This window comes from Gopherus evgoodei, chromosome 6 (genome assembly GCF_007399415.2).
Source record: "Gopherus evgoodei ecotype Sinaloan lineage chromosome 6, rGopEvg1_v1.p, whole genome shotgun sequence".
Lineage (NCBI taxonomy): Eukaryota > Metazoa > Chordata > Testudines > Testudinidae > Gopherus > Gopherus evgoodei.
Window position 1 is genome coordinate 113,860,384 of NC_044327.1, and position 18,900 is coordinate 113,879,283.

The window sequence follows — 18,900 nt, forward strand, 5'->3', positions numbered from 1 at the left end:
GTGTGTGTCCCAGATTTTAATAATTCTGCATGAAAAAGGTTTTTTTGCACAGTGGCCAGGATTGTGCACACAGTTGTTAGTATACATGAGCTTGCATTTAACTGCAGATATGGCATACCCAGTTGTAGCATTATTTTAATATTGTATTTACATAACTTTGCCAACTTACAGAGAATAACAAGGAAAGGTTAGCCATGTGCAGGCCTCTTATGTCTTAAAATGTTCCCTCTCGCTGTCAGATGTAGGTTTTTTAGTAAGGAAGCATTTTGCTTCCCTCAAAGGTATGAACCTCTGCTTCTTGTCACTTGTATTTTCATGGTTTTTGGTATTTCTTACTGCTGTATATCAGTGGTGCTGATGTCTGTTCTTTAGAAATCTTGAAGTCTAGAATCTGTACAGTGTCACACTGACTGTTCCTTTTTTTAATCTCCCTTTCCCAGGATTAGAATGCTTAACATTCTGACTCAGGTTTAGTAACTGCAGGTAAAACAAAGAAATGTTTTTTTTTGTTTTGTTTGTTTTTTGTTTTTTCTTCTACTAAATACTAAGGGCTTGTCTACATCACAAAGTTGCAGCGCTGGTGAGGGGGTTACAGCGCTGCAATTTAGGAGGTGTACACATCTGCAGGGCATCACCAGCGCTGCAACTCCCTGTTTGCAGCGCTGGCCGTACTCCCGTTTTGTCTCGGGTGTAGAGGATCCAGCGCTGGTGATCCAGCGCTGGTAATCAAGTGTAGACACTTACCAGCGCTTTTCTTGACCTCCGTGGAATAAGCAGGTATCCCAGCATACCTGAGGAAGCCTCTGGTAATCAAGCCGGTCTCCTTCCCCGGTTTGCTCTCGCGTTCCCCGAACCCCGAGCAAGCAGGTCTCCTTCCCTGCGGTTTGCAGGGTGGTTCGGGGAACGCGAGAGCAAACCGCGGCGAAGCTGGTCTCCTTCCCCGGTTTGCTCTCGCGTTCCCCGAACAAGCAGGTCTCCTTCCCTGCGGTTTGCAGAGTGGTTCGGGGAACGCGAGAGCAAACCGCGGCGAAGCTGGTCTCCTTCCCCGGTTTGCTCTCGCGTTCCCCGAACCTCCGTGCAAGCAGGTTTCCTTCCCTGCGGTTTGCAGAGTGGTTCGGGGAACGCGAGAGCAAACCGCGGCGAAGCTGGTCTCCTTCCCCGGTTTGCTCTCGCGTTCCCCGAACCCCCCTTGAAGCCGCCCAACAGCGCTGCAATATGGCCACATCTAACACCACTTGCAGCGCTGGTTGCTGTAAGTGTGGCCACTCTGCAGCGCTGGCCCTATACAGCTGTACTAATACAGTTGTAACAACCAGCGCTGCAAAATTTTAGATGTAGACATACCCTAAGAGTACAATGTGCAGAAACTAGTGGGAGGACACTGTCAAATACTTAAGCTCCCAACCTGCTAATTAGCATAGCTAAAAAGGATTTTTTATTGTGTGTTCCTATAGTCTAGATCAGCGTTTCTCAAACTGGGGCCCCCGAGGGTACCCCAGGGGGTCTGCAGGTCCCGCTGATCAACTCCTCCCCCTTCCTCCCAGTGCCTCCTGCACACTAAAAGTTGGGTGGCATAAAGGCAGGCTTCCTACCTTCCCCGGCTCTGCACCGCTTGGAAGTGACCGGCATGTCCCTGAGGCCTAAGTGAGGAAGGGGGTCTCCACGTGCTGCCCCTGCCCCCAGTGCGGACTGTACAGCTCGTATTGGCTGGGAACTGCAGACAATGGGGGACAATGCCTGAGGGCAGGGGCAGCGCACGGAGACTTCCTAGGCCCCCTCCCCCGCCTAGGAGTTGCTGCCAGAGGGATGGGCTGGTCACTTTTGGGAGCCACCCGAGGTAAGCGCTGCCGAGCTGGAACCCTCACCCCCTCCCACATCCCAACCTCCTGCCCTAGCCCAGAGCCTGAACCTCGCACCCCGTCCTGCACCCAAACTCCCTCTGTCTTTGTCTTTCCTTCTTTCTTTCTTTTACTTTAGGACAACATCCTCCATATTTCTCCTATTGAGGTAGCTTATTATGTTCTCATCAGCAGGTAGCACTCATTATTAGAGGGAGGAAGAAGCTACTGCTTCATGTATTATAGTGAATAATTTTAATAAAGGGGGGAGAAGAAGCCCCTCTCCCAGCAAATCTAGCTAATAGCCTAAGGGAAGAAGACAATTCTAGTCTGTGGGGAATGAGTGACACTTTTAAAGTTTTTGGTATCTCAAACCACTAGGGCAAGTTAAAAATGAATGGTGTCTAGCATGCCATTCAAAAATCAGGATTTCCAGCTTTCAGAATGTTTAAAGCATTAATCTTTAATTGCAATATTCATGAGATTCTGGCTGCTAAAATGGAATTGAAGCTTATGGAGTTTGGGGAAAGCAAACTGGTAATTGGAATAATGTGGCTGTATGGACAGATATCACCTAAGCTGCCAGGGCTAAGAATGCTGTCTGAACTCTGACAAGTGGGGAGCCTGGCTGACCCATGGAGCATAGCATTCAGCTCTAGCCTTGGTGTTTGCAAGTTACCTGTCCTTGAACTCTCACTGGTTTCCAAGTACTTGCTCCCCTCCCAGGGCTGGCGCTTCCATTTAGGCGACCTAGGCAGTTGCCTAGGGCACCAGGATTTGGGAGGGCGGCATTGTGCTGCCTGTGGCGGCAATTCGGCAGTGGGGGGTCCTTCTGCGCTCTGGGTCATCGTCGGCAATTCGGGGGCGGGTCCTTCACTCGCTCCGGGACCCGCCGCCGAAGAGCCCCGAAGACCGGGAGCGCCGAAGGACCCCCTCCACCACAGAATTGCTGCCAACGACCGGGAGCGTGAAAGGACCCCTGCCTAGGGCGCCAAAAACCCTGGCGCCGCTCCTGTCCCCTCCCCTCTCCAACATGCTACCGTCTGAAATTGCAGCCGTTTTTCTCTCTGCAGAAGCAAGTGCTGCTTCCTTCTGATGACAAAAGGTCAAAGTTTACTCCCAGGGTGATTAACACAACACTCCTGTTGTCTTCTGGGGAAGCAAGGCTGGACCTATAAAAAGCAAGCTGAGCAAAGGCGGGGTAGAATTTCTGTGTAGAACAAAGAAGAAAATTAGATTGGGCCCCAAATGCATTAAACTGAAAATAGAATATCTTTTTTCAAAGGCCTGGTCTACACTGGTGGGGAGGATCGATCTAAGTTACACAACTGCAGCTTCGTGAAGAATGTAGCTGAAGTCGACTTACTTAGATCTACTCACTGCAGTGAAAGCAGCAAAGAGTTCTGTGGCACCTTATAGACTAACAGACGTTTTGGAGCATGAGCTTTCGTGGGTGAATACCCACTTCGTCAGATGCATGTAGTGGAAGTTTCCAGGGGCAGGTATATATATGCAAGCAAGCTAGAGATAATGAGGTAGTTCAATCAGGGAGGATGAGGCCCTGTTCTAGCAGTTGAGGTGTGAAAACCAAGAGAGGAGAAACTGGTTCTGTAATTGGCAAGCCATTCACAGTCTTTGTTTAATCCTGAGCTGATGGTGTCAACTTTGCAGATGAACTGAAGCTCAGCAGTTCAGGAAATTCCTAAACGTCTGTTAGTCTATAAGGTGCCACAGAACTCTTTGCTGCTTCTACATATCCAGACTAACACGGCTACTCCTCTGATACTTGACACTCACTGCAGAGAGTCGAGGGCTGACACTCCTCCGTCTGCACCTCTTGTGCTGGTTGAGTACAGGAGTCGATGGGAGAGCGCTCGGGGGTTGATTTATTGCGTCTAGACTAGACACTATAAATCGACCCCTGCTGGGTCGATCGCTGCCCACTGAGTGGGTAGGATAGACATACTCAAAGAGACCAGAGTTGGTCGATGACAGGTCATAACCGTCACTGTTCTATAAAAATGAGCTCATAGTCACTGACCATCCTAAAACTCTCAACCTTCTTCTCTTTAATCAGTTAATTCATTTAGGCAGATATCTTGAGGAAAGCTTCATTCTTGAAATTGAATGTGAGTTTGGTCTCTTTCCCATTTTCCCTTAATTGTTCACTGCAAACTGATACACTCGAACAGTTTGTTGTCACCAAAGACAGACTGGCCCGCAGTCAGTCATGATGTCTAATTTGTGCCAATTTATATCCCATTATATTGTTAGATTGAGCTCTTCATGTAGGGACTGAAATTGTGAGCATCCCTACTGGCAGGGCGCTGGGTAAAGCTGCTTGCGCTCATTCCTCCTCCTCCACCCCTGTGCACCGATATATGGGGCAGTAGCTTCCTGTCTCATTAATTTGTGTCTAACCAGTGTCTTTCTGCTTTCTTTGAATCCTCTTTGTGTGACCCACTATTCTGGATGCCCTGGAGACCGTTCCTCTGGCAGACAGCTCTGTTAAGGGGACTCTGGTGCTCAGTATCACTGTGAGAATGATTTATGTGAATCTAGCCTTTGTGAAATATACCAGAGTGACAGTTCTGGAGACTGAACTTCCCTATATTCCCACAGAACGTGTACAACACTGCAAGCTTCCAGCGCTGGATGGCTCTGTCAGTGTGACTCAAACCTGACCTAGGTCCAAGTGAAAGATTAGATCCAAGCTGTTTTACACCAGAACTGGCTAAGGGAGCAGGAACTGCTGCAGTGTTCTAAAAGTGCATCTGAGCCTGGGTGCCAAGAGAAATAAGATTGTAGCAGCAGTCTCAGGCAAATGCTTGACGATTGGGTTATGGCCATGTTGTTAACTCTTCTGTTGTGTCTTTTATTATTTGCTAAGGGCTGACAATGTACTGGCTGCTATTACACTATATTAAAAAAATGGAGATAGTCCCTTATATTGAGTGAGTTACAGTGGAAAAGATAGACACAGAATAGATAAGGATGCATCAGAGAGCCAGAACGGGGAACAACGTGGATTAGGATTTAATTGTTGTTGGCTTGTTTCTCATGAGGATTGTAGAAGTACATCTTTATGAGGGACTTGAAAGTAAAGAAGGTGTCAGTGTGAGGAATCCTAAGGGGATGTGTATAGTAGAGAACAAGGAGTATTTTGGCTGTGCTGCCTGTACAAATGGCAAAGGCAACTCATTATGGTCCTGATTCAGCGAGATACTTAAATGTGTGCTTAACTTGAACCATATGAGTAGTGTCACAGAAGTCAATGAAATTACTCATGAGCTTAAAGTTAGGCATGTGCTCAAATAGCTCGCTGAGCTAGGGCCTAGAAATCAGTGGAAGAACTTGCATTACTCAGTAGACTTGGATCAGGCCCTAAATCTGTTTAACCCTTAGAGTTACTGTATTGATATCAGCTTATCACAATACTGCAGTCTGGGAATAGAAAAAGTATTGGAACTTGTCACAATAAGGTTAAAATCACAATAAATCCTTCCTTTATAATGTAATCAATGTAGCCACTCTCTTCGGTCCCTAATACAATGCCTCACAATTGTCTTCTGCTTCTTTGTATCACTATTAGATCACTCATCTGCATTAAACACGTCTTGGTTTTGTTAAGAAAAATCTGTGTTTTCTCTCTGCATGTCAAGAGTGCCTTCTGGAGCTGACTGCAATTTCCAGTTAGCGTAAGGAAATGTGTTGGTGAGTGCAGAATTAATTAGTTTCAGACCTGCAGTTCTCTCACTGCCAACAATTTACTTGAGACAGTAGTTTGTGCGTCAGTTATACGTACCCAGTGACAGCTATGCAGAGCTATTGCTCCTCAAGAGAAAGTGACCTTTGAATCAGTGGGCAATCCTTGCTTTGCAGGGAAGATCTGGAAATTTAGTAATCTACTAGTAAAAAAAACCCACCACAACAAAGCAAATCCCCAAAATTTAAACTCACTTAATCAGCTCTAACGTTGCATACTTCAGACTACTGAATTGCCAGTAATCCACTTTAAAGAGTTGCAAATAAAAACACAAGCACGTCTAAAGTTACAAAAGAAATATAGGATCAAATTTCTCAACAAACTGCTGTGATCATGAGTTACCTATGCTCTGCTGTAGATCAAGCACTATTATGCATTTTTGTGGTCTAGATTAAAAGGATTAAAGGTTTAACCTTTGTACACTCTCTCAAATAATGGCTTTGTGTGTGTCTTATGCATTAGGAAACAAACAAGAATTTCTGAATTTGTTATATAAATAAGATCTAGTAGGCTGATTCCCTCATGTAAAATGAAGCCTTAGAATCTAAAACCATAATAGTCTAGTGCAGTGGGTGTCAACCTGTTCTGTGCTGGGACTTCTCTCTCATCTGCCTGGGAGCCCCATCTGAGCAACATGGGAAAGGCAGGGTGGTCATGATCCCCCAAATGACTGTTTGCAGTCCCACTCTAGGGATCATGATCTGCAAGATGAGAGCCCGTGATCTAACAGGAGATATGTATTAGCACTGAAAAGGAAAAAACTTGTCTGGGCTATTACTAGTGTGAGCTGGAACCCTACTCCATGTCAATCAAGCATAGGGCAGCCACTTGTAGCATTTTTAGCACCTTATGCCTTGGAACACTTCTCCTAAGTGCATCTCCTAGTTTCACAGTTCACAAAGTAACATGCCAACAAGCGAGTGGCAGCGGCAGTGGCTTTATTAGCAGTTTGGATGCTGAGTAACGCTTGCAAAAGCACTCAAGTGGCTTAGGAGCCCGTTTCTGATTTTCAAAAGCACCTAAGGCTATGTCTGCCCTATACCACTGTAGTGCAGACACTAGCTGCAGTGGCGGAAGGGAGTTTCCATTGCGGTAGTAAATGCACCTTTTGAAAGGCAGTAGCTAGGTGAATGGAAGAATTCTTCCATTGACCTAATGGATCAATACCAGGACTTAGGTTGGCTTAATTACATCTCTTGGGAGTATGAATTTTTCACGCCCCTAAGCGATGTAGCTAGACCAATCTTAAGTTTTAGGTGTAGACCAGGCCTAAGTCCTGTTAACTTTCAATTGTCCTATTGACTTACACTCCTAAAGGACTCACTCTTGAATGTTTTACCCACTCTATCTTTGACTGCACTGAAACTCCTTTGGGCCAGCTTCTCCGGTATGAAGCTCAGCTTTCAGAAGCTCTCAGTGTAGATATGCTCACATCTTTCCTACACTGTCTCACAGTTCAGACTACGAGAGTGTGAATAGCAATGCACACCAGCACCCTGAGTGGACACTGTGAATGCAAACTAAAAGGTTCCTATTTTTCATTAATAATATCCTCTTCCAAGAGCACTATATTAATGCAAAGTAGGAACCTTTTAGTTTGTGTCTGCAGTGTCCACACAGAGGAGTTACAGCACAGCACTTTGGTACACGCTGCTGTTCACAGCCCGGTAGTCTGAGCTGCAGGGGAGTGTAGACAAGACCTGTGTGTCTTGAGATGGGAATTCCAGGATCCGAGGAGTACCAAAAGGATTCTCTCTCATTGTCAGTTTCCTGCCTTCACTAGAAGAGAAGAAGGATGGATAACTCTGGTGAAACTGAGCATGGCAAAGAATAAAGAAGAGAATTCCTTTTTATACCACAAGCTAAGCTGCCAAAGCATGTCAATCGATAAAACTGTAAAAACTAGACCGAGGAAATGACATGTAACAATTTATTTGAATTTTACCTCTTTTTGTTGAAAAATGGTCTAAACATATCAAAACTTTCTCAAATGTATTTTTTTATTCTTTAAATTTCTGTGAATAATTCTTGATCTATAAATTGTTCATGAGCAGTTCAATACAAGTCTCTGATTCTCACACTATTTTGGCTGAACACTAGGTCACATGTCATGTTTCTGATCCCTGATTGGATGAACGAAACACTGGGAATCAGGTGGAAATACTCCCAATTACAAATCTGAAATTTGCTTTTTGGAAACATTCTGTAACATTTGCTGTTTGTGTGAGTACCATTAAATGTTCTTGCTAGACGATTTGGATAAATTCAACCCCAAAAGAGTGTAAACTCAGTCAATGAACTCATTTTAAAATCTGAGTGAATATTAATAAAAACACTTTTTTAATATATTTGCTCAACTTTCATATAAATGTGCAAGTGCAATTGATATAATATAAGGAGTTCATCTATAAATATGTGTGTGTCTGGGTGTATAAAATGTTACATATGTTAAAAACACCCTAATAAAATAGCTCACTATCAGACTAAGAACCAAACAAGCATTTTGTTTACCATTCTTTTTGTTAAAATGAATTATTGATGGGGTTTTTTCCATGTCCAGCAAGAGATTCAAAATTTGTTTGGATAAACAATCTCCTATTTCTTATGTGGGCATAACTGTCTCCATTGCCCATTACAGCAGAATTTAGATGTTGTACACATAATTACTATGCTCAGTTTCTGTCTGTAAGGAGTATTCTCTCCACCCAACCCTTGTTCCACTGTTTCCTGAAGTGAATATTTTCTTTGGATGCTTGTCTTTGAGAAGGGCAGTGAGGCCAGAAATCAGGACCAGGGTGTGTGTGACTTGCTTAATGGGTGGCCCCACAGACCACCTGGTAGAATCTCATGCCTGGCAAGTTTGTCTAAGGTGTGTCACTGATGATTTCTGAGGAATTTCCTCCATTTCCAGTGACTTGACTTCATTAGGTATTTTTGCCTGAGCAAGGATCCCAGGGTCAAATGCATAAAATATAATTGAGGGACAGGGATTATTTTACAGGGACAACTTTCTATTACAATGTGCCGTCTGATAGTGGTTTCCCCTAGCTGATTGCATTCACCTGTTCAAGTGCCAGTAAAATTTTAGTCCCCCAAGAGTTCCTCCATGTAGACTGCACTGGGTTACAGGGCACCTGTTGGAAATATCCGGGGTGGAGGGAGTGGGGCGTCCTTTGGCTGTTGTCAGGAGGCTTCACAGTTTCTGAAACATCTTGACTTTCCCAATATAAACCTTAAAATACATTATTGGCATAACAATGTTTCCAAAAGAAACTCTTCATCTACATAACCTACTAACACGAACCTGTATCAAACAGCACCTACGCCTCACTGCTAGATTTAAAGGTTGCTTATTTTAAATCAAAATAACAATCCAAGAGAGGGGAATTATAGCCTCCTCCTTTGAGTCGCCCACTCCTTGTGTATGTGTGAGATTTTTCACAACAACCTAAGTGAGTTAAGTGGACAAGTCCCATTGACTTTCAGTGAGACTTGAGCTCCTAACTCACTTAGGCTGTTCTGAAAATCACCCTCCTTAAATTGGATCCAGGACTCCCTTTAATTTTTGTCTTCTACACAGTGCTGAGCATATTGAGGTTTAACACTGGAGAGAAGCAGTTACATAAAATACATAGCGCTGGAGTGTATGCAGCTCTGTGCTCTTACATGCACTAATATTAACACATCAAATATTGTTTTTTTTTTAAAGGAAAAACAAACTTAAACCATTGTTTGGTGTAACCAAAAAATCCTTAGTAAATGAGTCCTCACTTAAAAAAAAAAAAATCTTTCCACTTTACTGCTTTGTAAGCATGGGGCTGTTGTACTGATTAGTGTTTGCCAGCAATCATATTGTTCTGTTTAACTCTTGTTATCCAGCGGAAGTCTGTCATGTAGCTTTAGTACCCATGAGAGAGAGATTTGCTATACTGAGAGAGTGTCTGAGAACTGTACAGTGAGCACATGTGTTCAGTTCGGGATGTTAATGTTCAGATGCAGGTGCGGTTCTGTGCACACTGAACTACCTTTCAGAGTAGCAGCTGTGTTAGTCTGTATCCGCAAAAAGAACGGGATTACTTATGTTACCTTAGAGATGAACAAATTTATTTCAGCATAAGCTTTCATGGGCTACAGTTCACTTCTTCCATTCTATGCATCCGAAGAAGTGAGCTGTAGCCCACGAAAGCTTATGCTGAAATAAATGTTAGTCTCTAAGGTGCCACAAGTACTCCTGTTCATTTTGAACTACCTTTGTTTATAAAGGTGATTTTATTCATTTATTTTTGATTGCTGAAAACAAATTTACAAAACACAGGAAGGAACTGCAAGGGGGTAGTGAAATAGATGTTGCCGAATGGCAGATGGTGGCATCTAACTTCTTTTCCATCCACCCTAAATTGCAGTAATTAAAGGGCAAAAATCTTTTTCCCCCTCCACCTTATCATGCTGGAGGAAGAGAGTACATTACCAAGCAGCAAGGTCCCCAGAAGGGGCAGCGTACAGCTGTAGGGGGTACACTTTTCTCATGAGTGAATGCCCTTCTATATAAACATGACAGGCATCTTTGGTTTATTTTTCTGGGATATGGAAAGAGGGAGTGGCCCTTCTAGTCTCCAATTTCAACAATCAACTGGAAAATATCTGCATGGAAGTTAATAATGCTGCAAGGATCAACCAGTTGCCCACAGAAATGGCTATCAGAGGGGAAGAGGGCCCTGGGCAGCTGCAATTGGAGAGTCAGTGAGCAGCACGGCCAGATTGATCCCTACAAGGAATGAATCAATGAAGAAGTTCATGAATTAAAAAGCCGAAACCAGAAGATCTTTTGCACTCCATCCTGCTGTACACAAGTCTTAGCCTCCCATGAATGTTTTTCAGGTGGAATTTCCTCAGTTTTAAAAATAATCCCGGTTGGGGCCTGAATGGTATGGAGGTTGCAGTCTCTCTCCACCCCCCTTCCTTCTGAGTTCAGGAAGTCTTCAGGAAGGGAACCTAATGTACACCTTCCACCATTCCTCGGAGTTGTAGCGCACCTCTTCTTCAGTTAAAGGCGCCAATCCCCCTGGTGAAGCTCGTCAGCCTGGCCCCACCCGTCTATAGACTTCAGAGGTTCATGACTTCCCTATGAAACCAAAACAATTTGTGTCTCTGCACCCTCAAATCAGTCTTAAGAGCCTATGGTGGGACTCCTGAAAATGGGCTTCCTGTTGCCAACCATTTATGAGACTTGTGAGGGGAGACCACCTACACCTCACAACTTACAGATTCTTGCAGGGATGGATGATCCTGTTTAGGCTCATTGGGATCTGCTGTGTGTCATAGGGCTCCCACTGGGGTAGGGGTGATTGTGAAGGACCTGTCTAACCTATCAAGGCTTGTGGAGAACCTTGTGGGGGTTGTGGTAGGGTGTTGGTATTAGAGGAGCCCAGGAGACTCTTAAAATTTGTGGGGTATGTTGACTCTCTGAAGTATGCAGGAGGGGTCGAATGCACCCGTTCTGCTCTCTCTCACTCAGCTGCCCTTTTTCTCCTTTCTTTAATACAGTCCTAAATTTTTCTTTTTCTTCTTTTCTTTTGAAATGTTTAGATGTATTTTACAGCTTGTTGGAGCAAGTTAATTCCTCTCTGTTTTAAGATCCAAGGAGTTTGGATCAGTGTAGCCTCTCAGGGTAACCCAGGGAGGGGGAAAGGAGGGGGGATGGTTTATTTCTCCTTGTTTTAAGACCCAAGGGGTTTTGGTCTTGGGTTCCCCAGGGAAGATTTTAGGGGAACAGAAAGTGTGCCAAGCACTATATTTTGGCTGGTGGCAGTGCTATCAGATCTACGCTAGGAATTAAGGTTAGAAGTATCCATGCAGGTCCCCACTTTTGGATGCTAAAGTTCAAACTGGGGGAAAAATATCTTGACAGGAGTAGTGTGGAGGCTCCGTAGAGGCCTCAAGGTTTGGGACTTGGCAGATTTGTGCAAGCTGTGAAATTGCAAAACCCCACTCTGTGAGAAGGCTGTCTAGTTATCTGGGTGATAACTAGACAGAAGGTCTCACTGAAGGTTTTCAAGCAGTTCCTCACTCCATCCCTCTCCTTTGGGTATCTGCGTGGGGAGAGGACATTTGTCCTAGGTCCAGAAGAGCGAGAGAGTTTGCTTTTCTAGTTTTTTATTGGAATCGGATTATCAATCTGGTCAGGTTAAAATCCTGGAAATTAAGTTTCCAAGGATGGTGTCTGTGATTGGGTTTCTCAGAGGGCTCCTGAGAGTGAGCCTGTCATTGAGCTAGGGCTACTGTTTCCTCAGCACAGGAGGAAGTAACTTGTCTTCCATGACATGGGATCCCATGCTTGTGTTTTCTTTGGAGAGTCAGTAAATCTAAGCTGCAGTTCTCCCTGAGGGTGAGTCACCCAGGTGTGGACTCTCCTCCTTTCCTGCTAAACCCAACATTGCTGCTTTGTGTTGCCAGAGGAATTCTGTAGAGGGACTGCCTTGACCCCTGCTGGCTGTGAATAGAGGGACTCGGTCCTGAAACTGGTGCAGAAGATTTTGTGAGGGTGGGCCAGAGGAGAGGATGTGGTGCAGGGGGAGGCTTGTGAATTTTAGCTTGCTTAGCCCTGGTGGAGGTTCCAATACAAGGCTGTACTTCCCAGGCTTGGCACAGAGAGGGGTGCATAAACGTCACCGTAAATGTCCAAAGCACAGCCACATGGAAAGTGGTGGATGCTTCAAGGCTGCTTGTGAAGGTCAGTTAGTTTTTTAGCCAATAACACCGTCCATCCATCCTCTCGCTTCTCACTTATCTTCTGAAAAAATTCAGCAGAGCTGCACTTAGCAGCAAAGGCTTTTCCCTGCTCTCTAGGCCCTTATCTAGTTTCCATATTTCCTGAAGAATGCAGAGCACTCATGAAAATTGGTACCAGTAGCACTGCTTGAGATAGAAATTGTGTGGGTAAGCACTCTGCAAGTTTTCCCACCCTGAGTATTTTTGTCTTGGCTCTCTAGCACAGAGCTTGCTAATGGGATTTGAGCTGTGCCAGAATGTCTGGTGGTTTTGTGATGTGTATGGGCAGGAACTGCAATAGACCACCAACCTCATTTTTTTTCTTGAGATCTCTCCAGGATTTAAGCCCAGCGATGAAGGCAAGTGCAGTAACCCTTCCCAACACACATGATATTCATCCTTTACATGTATTTATAGAAAAGCTGAGCCCTTTTCCTGCTGACATCATTTAAGATTTTAGAAGGAGGACAGGGAGATAAATAAAAGGCTGTGGAAGATAACTAAATGTCCTCTTTTTTCCCCACACTCTGAGTAGGTGTCCTTCTTCTGTTTTCAAGCAACTCTGCCCAGCGCAGATGGAGCCGTCATTTGCATCTGAGCTCTTTTGTATTTCATCTGATTTAGGCATTGATCCTAGAAACACGTACATAACGTTTTGCACAGAAATAAGTATTTGCAGGATTGGGGCCTCAGATTGTAAAATTGTTGGGCCGGGGTAGTGTGTGTGTTCAAAAAGATCATTATTCCAGCAGAGGTAAAGTGCTACTTCATTTAGAACTTGGTGCTTGAATAACTCCAGCAGAGCACATTCATGTGAACAAAGGGTTATAATTGCCTTCTAGACATGGAGTATATTATAATCATCTTTCTTACTGTTCTGACTAACAATTTGTTGGTTTGTCTCTGAATTTTTACTTCACTGGCAGTAGCTGTTTTGTTGGAGGCTGGGAATAGATTTTGTATGTTTTTGTGTTAACTTTTGTATTTGTACTTACTTACTGCAGTAGACTCCCAAAGACAATTTAATAGCCGATTTAAACAAGTTCAAACTATTTTATTGTATGTACCCTAAACTATATTTACAGAACATGAAGGGCGTAGCAGTCCATATTAAGGACCACCACAAAAGAAAGCATTTGTTCTGGAAAAAATAAGACCAGGGAATTACAGTAGGTATGCAAACTGCATATCTTTATCTGCCTTCTGTAATATAAACACAGAGCAGTATGTACATTTTAAAAAACCAAACTCCCCCTACTAACCGAAAACACTGCATTGTGCGCACAATTCTTCCCCTAGATAGAGGATAAGAGAGAGAGAACCAAAGGGAACAGATGTTATTTATGCCACTTACTGCGCTACTGGAAGAAGCTTAAACACGCCAGTGATGAGGGCAGTATAAGAATCTAGATAGAACAGATTAGATAGACAAAGCCAGGAAGTTCAAAGCTGAAAGGAAATGAATGATTGAGGCCCAAAATTTGACCTACCGTACCGTTATCCTTTCCCACTTCTTGTAATCTATTGATAAAGTCCATCCTACTGTTGTTCCTTGATCTTATTCTTTTCAGAACAAATGCTTTCTTTTTATCCTCCTAAACCCCCCCCCACTTTAAGCAACACAATGCTGTCATCCCTACGCTAGCCCCCACAGCAACAAAAGTGGGCACCTCTAGGGCAGAATGTTCTTGTTGAGAGAGCCAATCTTGGTTCAGATTTATAGGGAATTATTTTAAAGTTTTATAAAGAGTTTTAAAGGCTGACACTCAGTTATTTATGTGAAAAATATTAAATACACAGAAAAGAGCATGATAGGGACAGAAATGGTGCCTTAACTTCACATTGTGGCTACTTCTTGGAAATTCTCCAACACAAAGGATATTCTTCTTCCAGTCCAGGAGCACCCTAGTATGCTATAAGGAGGAGGGTGGCGCTCCCCTGGGAGTGCAAATGAGAGTTCAGAATCCTGAGAGGGAGGAGTCCAGAACCCAGCATCCAGAGTGGGAGCTCGAAATGAGAGCAGAGCAGGGATAAGCGCTTCAGGGAGGGGATGACCCTGAAGGAGGAAGCAGCAAGAGTTCCTTAATGAGCAGCCGAAACAGTGCTGAAGTCAGTCAGTGTCACCCACAAACTTCCCCAGGCCAGAGAGGCTGAAGACTGAGAGCAGCAGAGGGAGATGCCAGTTGGCTCTGAGCTGGAGAGCTGAATCAGGAAGGCCAGAGAAAGCTGAGGAATGATGGAGGGGTGAGACTGCCAACATCTCCAGGCAAGAACTCTAACCATATGGGGGAAGGAAGCAGGGCAGAGAATTACCCATCTTGAGGGGCTGAAGTGAGGTATGTAGAGAGATGCCAGAGCCATCCCCAGCAGCTGGGGTGTGGTGAGAGACGCTGGAGCCGTGCTTTCTGAACCTGGTTGTAGTTCTGGCCTTCACAACTTCCCCTGGTAATGATTTCCACAAGTTGACTGTACGCTGTCTGAAGAAGCACTTCCTTTTGTTTGTTTTAAACCTGCTGCCTATTAATTTCATTGAGTGACTCCTGGTCCCTGTTACATGAAGGGGTAAATAACAGTTCATTATTCACTTATCCAGACCATTCATGACTTTATAGGCCTCTGTCATATGTCCCCTCAATAGTCTCTTCTCCAAATTGAACTGTCAGCCTTTTTGATCTTGCCTCATATGGAAGGTCTTCCATGCCCTTAATAATTTTTATTGCCCTTCTCTGTACCTTTTCTACTTCTAAATATAACTTTTTTTTTGAGATGGGGTGACAAGAACTGCATGCAGTATTCAGGGCATGGGTGCACCATGGATTTATATAGTGGCATTATGATATTTACTGTCTTTCTTTTTATCTATCCCTTTCCTAATGGTTCCAAACATTTTGTTTGACTGCAGCTGCACATTGAGTGGATGTTTTCAGAGAACTATCCACAATGACTCCAATTTCTCTTTCTTGAGTGGTAACAGCTAAGTTAGACCCCCGTCATTTTGTATTTATAGTTTGATTATGTTTTCCAATGTGCATTACTTAGCATTTGTCAACACTGAATTTTCATCACCCAGTTTTGTGAGATCCCTTTGTAATGCTTCACAGTCTGCCTTGGACTTAACTATCTTGAGTAATTTTGTATCATCTGCAACCTTTGCCATCTCACTGTTAACCCTTTTTCCAGGTCATTTATGAATATGTTGAACAGCGCCGGTCCCAGTACAGATCCTTGTGGAACCCTGTTATTTATCCTGTCCATTTTTCTGTCCATATTTTCCTGGAAGAGGTCCAGGACCCTCAGCACAAACTCTTGGATAGCCTAAAACCAACCAGATCCAGTCGAATAGCATTTCCAGTTAATGAAGTTACAATGGAGTCGCATCATAGGCACACTTAACTTACGCGATTTTAACTATATGCGCTTGGCAAAACAAAAAACAAAAGAAAAGAGAAAAATAACAATTTAAATACTGTACCTGTAGCGTGGGTGATTTTGCCCGCCTTTCCACTCAATGAGCGTTTGACTATATGCGATTTTTGCTTTATGCGCTGACATCAGAACCTAACCCCTGTGTAAAATGCGACTCCCCTGTATTCTGGAGCCTGCAGTCTGGCATACACCAGCCATGTGCGCCTCTCTCCAAAAGAAGGCAGAGAAAAGCTGTTTTATTCCAGCCAAAAGAACGGAATTTCTCTTATGGAATTTCTCTTATCACCCTGCACCAAACTCTCCAATTGTACAGGCTGCCAGGGAGGGATCTAGATGACAACGTCCAAAATCCACTCCTCCTGACAAGTCTAAATGTCTAGACTTGTTGGCTTCAGGTGACATTGTTTCAGGAAATACTTCTATGTGATATTTTCAGGGCAGCTCTGTGGCATTCCAGCCATGTTCATGAGACACTATGCTCTAGTAGAGGACTTCTCCACTGTTGCATCCATTGGGACAGCGGTTCTCCTAAAGGCTCTGTCATCTGTATCGTTGCACTTTCCTCCTACTTGAGTCCTGCCTATCAGTCACCCACAATGGAATACCCATAGGGACCAGCACTCGAAGAAGAACAGAAAGTTACTTACCTCATGGTTACTGGAGACTCTTCGAGGTGTGTGATCCCTATCTATATTCCACTACCTGCCCTCCTTCACCTTTGTTTCAGGTCATAATTGGATTCATGGTAGAGAAGGAAGTGGAGAAGAGGTTGGTCTGCTCTGCCCTCATGCTTTTGGTTGGAAACATGAGTTGGGCAAGGGCGTGTGAGTGGGCCAAACGGACACTGTTTGCAAGAATTCTCCAACACAGGTGAATAGAGCACTGACCCTTCTCCCCCGCAGTAGACTATAGATAAGAATCTCACATCTTGAAGAATTTCCAGTTATTATAAGGTAAGTAACTTTTTTTTTCTCTTCTTAGATGTTCTCTAATGGAATGAGGTAAATCAAATTTTACATTTCACACACTCAAAGAGCCAAATTGATCATTAGTATAATTCCATTAAGGCAAAGTTATGCAGTCGATGGAATAATTTATGGGAAGGATTTGGCCCCAAACCATTTACAAAGTAACTAGCAAATTAGGTACTACTCATACAGTGACCGCACTGGGAACTAATCTAGTGCAGCCATCTTGATATAACAGATTGTACACAGCCTTGACAGTAGAATCTCCTTCACTGATGAAAGGAATATTAGTCAGAACTTCGGGTTTATTTTCCTGCTCTTTTTAGAAGTGTCACACATTCTGTCCTGGATACTCAGCCAACGCTTTGGACCTATATTAGTACAGCAACCACACTGATAGTGTCACTTTTCAGTGTCAGCAGAGAGTGCAAGTTGTGGTATGGAACGTTCACACACAGCCATCTGCTCCAATCTTACATTGTACTTACAATGTACCTACCTTGCCTTATGGATGGATTAATGAAATATGTTTCCCTGGATTACACAACGATATTTATGCATAATGACTCATTGCAGCACGTAGAACAAATGTTTTGAACTGGAAAGTGAAATAACAAGAATACAGAGGTAATAGAATTAGATGGTTTTTTCCTTCCTCACTACAATGGTGTAATTACTGGGTCCCTCCAGTCTGACAATTGTGTTTTGCTAGAGCTATCAAAGGAACTATCAACTACGGTGTACTAAATACAACATGGCAACTTTCCACAGCAGAGTGAAAAAGCAAATCTGATAAACAAGGAAATAATCATTAAGATGAACTCCTGGTTTCATTCTGTGTGTCTGCTTGCTGCTTGATGTGACATTAGTGAAAAACACCCACTCTAATTGGCCATGGTCCATACTCCGTAAATTTGAAATGTTTATTAAGCCTGATTCTATTACTAGTTGCATATTTTAGACTTAAAGGGAGCCTACGGTAGTTTCCAGAGATGAGTTTTCATGCAGTTGTTTGGATTTTTTTCTTTTCACGTGGGAGTGGATAACTGAAAAAATCTAAAGACTTTAAGATTAAAATATAATTTTCTGAGAACCATTCCATTATAGCAGAGCATCACATTCTTGTTAGTTTGATTCAGAGGTGCTTAGCACCCATTGGCTCTCATTAGAATTCTAATGCTTGGATTGTACGAAAATTGTGATTGAGTGAACTAGCTGATTAAGTGCTGCATAGTGTAAATTATTCTTGAAGTAATTTAAAAAACCAAAAGGCTTAATCATTTATCTGCATAAAGGGCTTTGCAAAAAGCACCATGTTAGAACATACAAATACAAAACCACAAAACTGGAGATGATCCAGTTAGGGTGCCAGTGTGCGTTCACCAAAGCATGTAGACAATTGCTCCTGTGCATGGTAAGTCATGCAAAATGGTAGCTCACCATTTTTCTTCTGCAAGGACATCTTGAGGCAAACCTGTTTAGACAAGTTTTCATCACATCAATTTCCACTGTAAAAGCATTTCGAAATTCACCAGTGTAAAAGGATTAACTGGGGATAATCAATTTTTGTGACTTCTGCTGATAAAAGCAGAGCTGATCAACTGTCTGCTGCCTTGCATCTGAAGGCGGTAACTGACAGCTTGCACTAGATGTGTCTGACTTTTTAGGACCCGAGGACAGCTTCTGCAAGCAGATAAAATTAAATTAAGCCTGACAAACCATCTTCCTGTTGAAAGGAGATGTTCTCCATATGTCTATTCCAGAGTTTAAATATAGGATTTTGGAGATAGACTAATGCAATAGTCTGTTGAACTATTTTCTTCATGAATAGTGCTAATCAAACTTACAACATACTTCTTAAAAGTTCTGTGCATGTAGGTGCTCAGTTACTTGAGAGGACATGTACACTATGGAGATTACAGTGGCATAGCAATGTTGCAGCCTACACCAATAAAAGTATTTTTTCTGTCCGAGTTGGAACACCACCTCCTCGAGAGACTGTAGCTAGGTCAATAGAGACTGCCTTCTGTTGATGTTGCAGCTGTACTGGGGGTTAGGTCAGCTATGTCAGTCCAGAGTGTTCGTACTGATGTAACTATGTTGACCTAATTTTTAAGTGTAGATCTGGCCTGAG